The 3,789-nt window shown below is 56.7% G+C and overlaps 1 non-coding gene across 1 annotated transcript; it reads left to right on the forward strand.

Moving 5' to 3' along the window:
• Positions 1 to 378: 378 nt before the first annotated feature.
• Positions 379 to 563, forward strand: LOC123352731. Its single transcript, XR_006574264.1, has one exon. It is a non-coding gene; the product is annotated as a U2 spliceosomal RNA (small nuclear RNA).
• Positions 564 to 3,789: the final 3,226 nt, after the last annotated feature.

Genomic DNA, 3,789 nt, shown 5'->3' on the forward strand with positions numbered 1-3,789 from the left:
TCAATACCAAGAGTGAGCCGGCGTGACTTCACGCACCCACAAGGGGGAAGAGACCTGTAAACTTCCCCTGTTGGACTTTATCCCCTGAGCCCTGAACCAACCAAACTGAACTCTGCCCTGTGAGGGTCATCCTATCATCATTACCCAGTCCGCTCATTTATTCATGCCCACGACTATCCATAACCTGTTTGTATGAGTGATGTGCCCTCACTGCTTGCTGGCTGTACCTTGAACTCACCCACCATATACCCCGCATTGGGGACATGACAGACTGTGTATATGTATATGCCGTCCAATACCAAAACACTAACATCCTCCTACAACCTGTATGTTACCCCCAATGACACAATAACTGACGCTTCAAACACTTTGCATCATTTATTTTTAAATATTCTCTAATAAACTTTAAATCTGTTCTTATCAGTTTAATATCTGATAGGTTCTTTATTTGAGGACTGTATATTAAATTGATTTTTGAAACAAAGGGATGGAATAAGAGCTTGCTCTATCCACCCCATGCATTGACTTGGTATTGCAGTGTTTCCAGGACCAGTGCCTCTCCTTCTGGGGAGAATTGTTTGGTTAAAAAGGAGAAAAAGTTTCACTCTAAAGATGCTGACTTGAGAAGATTTTTTTGAAAGTAACTGAAAAATCAGGTATTTTTAGCACTTTGGTTTTTTCATGACAACATATTGTTAAAATTTTTTGGGGGTGTTTTCTGAGTTTACACATGTGAGTTTCTTTGTCTTGGAGGAGGATTGTTTTAAAAGCTGGGATTCTTCTGTTTGCTCTGAGTCTTTTCAACAATATGAAGGATGAATGTTTTTTGGACTGAGGGTCTGTTTGGGAGATGGTTGGTTGGGGGGGCATTGTGTGTGTGTTTGTGGGGGGGGGACACAGACTGGTAATATTCGAGGTCACATGTATATCAATAACTGGATGAGTTACACAGACTTCTCCCCACCCACCCTATGCTCCATGTATCTTGACTGAGCCTGTCACCCACCATCCCAGAGCAGAAGCCTGAAGCCTGAGCCCCACCGCACGTGGGGAGGAGGGGAGCTCCCGCTGGTTGCCGGCTCCTGCAGTGTTTATGACTCCGGAAGGGGGTAGGGACCAGCCCCTGCAGGCAGCCCGGGGAAAGAGCCGCTGCTTTGCTGCCCCCGACTCCCCCTCAGTTACAGCCCAGGAGGCTGTGGCCACAATAAAAGCCCCTGGTGGCCACATTTGAGAAATGCTGGAGCCATAGGCGGCGAGTTCTATGGGCCCGTGGAGCCCAGGCCCCACCAATAATCCTGAAGCTGGGCCCAGCTCCACCAATGTTTGGGCCCCAGGCCCTGTGCTTCGGGGGTCCCCGCGTCGCACTGCCGGGCGCTCTCACCGCAGCGGCAGCTCCCGGGAGAGGCCCCAGCAGCGACTGGGCTCACAGCCCATTGGCCGGGAACCCCAGCCAATGGGAGCTGCCGGGGTGGTGCCGGAGCTGCCTGGCCACGCCTCCACAGCAGGGAGAGGGAGGGAGCCACAGGCAGCGGCTGAGCCCTGAGCAGAGCAGCAGCAGGGTCTGTGCCTGTCAGACAGACTCAGCCGGTGAGCTGTGGGGGCAGCCAGACACATGGACACAGCCGGGGAGGGGGGGTTGGTGGGGACAAACAGACACAGCCGGGGATGGTGGGACAGACACACACAGCGGGGGGGTTGTGGGACAGACAGACACCAGGACACAGCCAGGGGGTTGTGGGACAGACACACACAGCGAGGTGGGGTGGGGGCAGCCAGACACACGGACACAGCCGGGGGTTGTGGGACAGACAGACACAAGGACACAGCTGGGGGTTGTGGGACAGACAGACACAAGGACACAGCCAGGGGGTGGTGGGGACGGACAGACACAGCCGGGGGTGGTGGGGGCAGCCAGACACACGGACACAGCCAGGGGGTTGTGGGACAGACAGACACAAGGACACAGCCAGGGGGTGGTGGGGACAGACAGACACAGCCGGGGGTGGTGGGGGCAGCCAGACACACGGACACAGCCAGGGGGTTGTGGGACAGACAGACACAAGGACACAGCCAGGGGGGTGGTGGGAACAGACAGACACAAGGACACAGCTGGGGGTTGTGGGACAGACAGACACAAGGACACAGCCGGGGGGGTTATGGGACAGACAGACAGAGCCGGGGGTGGTGGGGGCAGCCAGACACACGGACACAGCCAGAGGGGTGGTGGGGACAGACAGACAGACAGAGCCGGGGGTGGTGGGGACAGACAGACACAAGGACACAGCCGGGGGGGGGTGGTGGGGACAAACAGACACAGCTGGAGGGTTCTGGGACAGACACACACAGCTGGGGGGGGCAGCCAGACACATGGACACAGGCGGGGGGTTGTGGGACAGACAGATGGAGCCGTGGGCGGGGAAAGGAGCAGCAATGGGCACCCCGGGGCTGGTATAAAATACACAGGACGGGGGGGGGGGCTTCCTGAGGGGACTATAGCAACACCCCCCGCAGAGCAGACCCAGGTTGCAGCTGGCTTCGCCCATCACAGCCCCCTGCCCCACAGAGACCCACACAACCCTCTGCCCCCTCGAGAGACTCCCAATGACCCCTGTGTCCCTGTCACTCCTCTCCAGAGAGCCCTCCCCTTTGTGCCAGCCCACTCCCCTCCTCCACTGCCTCCCCTCCTCCAAAGCTCCCTACAATCTCCCCCTTTGCCTTCCGCCCCCCAGCCCAGCCCATTCCATTGGCCGGGAGGCTCCCAGTCTAGTGGCTAGCAGGGCCCATGGGAGCTGCACCTGAGGCAGGGCGCCTGCCTGCAGATGCAGACCTGCCTGGCTGTGCCTCCACAGCACAGGGAGGGGGAGCCACAGGTGAGCAAGCCCTGGTCATCATCATCATCACAGGCCCAGTAATTCTCTGGATATTTAATTTCACTGAGGCAAAATGTGTGAAATGTTATGGGTTGAATGATTGAATGACATAATACCCACCTGCCCGCAGTGTCCATCACTAAGTCCAGTAATTTTGTCAAGTGTTTGTTGCACAACATGGTGGTGCCTACCCCTACCTTGTGCTTCAGGGGGTGATGGGGTCCAGGGCAGCCTGTTATAGCCTGTTATAGAACTACCTGATTAGTAATTGGATATGTTGGCTGGCATCTTTTTTTACGTGTTCGCTCCCCCTGATGTTAGAACCTGGCTACACCACTGAGGAGGGGAGCTTCCTAGACCTGTGCAGCTCGGGCTTGGGTGAATTTTGTGATACTCTGCCCCTCCCCAGCTACCACCCTGCAGTCCCCACTCCTGCACCATGCTGGGCAAGGGGCAGCCCCATCCCCAGTGAGGCTATGGTGAGGGGTGGCAGCAGGGGAGGCCACACGTGATGGCAACCTCCCCCCTCGGTACCCACCATAGGGGAGGTGAGTGGGCTTTCTGGACCTGAGAGGGACCCTAGGAGCATGTGCAGTGAACTGCGGGGGAGAGGAGGGGTCCCTCCCCTGGAGCTTGCTGCTGCCAGGGAGGGTGGAGGGGAGTCCTCTTTGGCCCTAGCCCTGGGGCAGCCTGTCTGCACCCCAAGTTCCTTATCCCCAGCCCTGCCCCAGAGTCCTCACCTGACAGGAAAAACACGCAACTTAAATTTGGTGGTCAGTTTAGAGTATCATAGAATATCAGGGTTGGAAGGGGCCTCAGGAGGTCAGCTAGTCCAACCTCATGCTCAAAGCAGGACCAATTCCCAACTAAATCATCCCAGCCAGGGCTTTGTCAAGCCGGGCCTTAAAAACCTCTAAGG

Source organism: Mauremys mutica, chromosome 18 (assembly GCF_020497125.1).
Source record: "Mauremys mutica isolate MM-2020 ecotype Southern chromosome 18, ASM2049712v1, whole genome shotgun sequence".
Classification (NCBI taxonomy): domain Eukaryota; kingdom Metazoa; phylum Chordata; order Testudines; family Geoemydidae; genus Mauremys; species Mauremys mutica.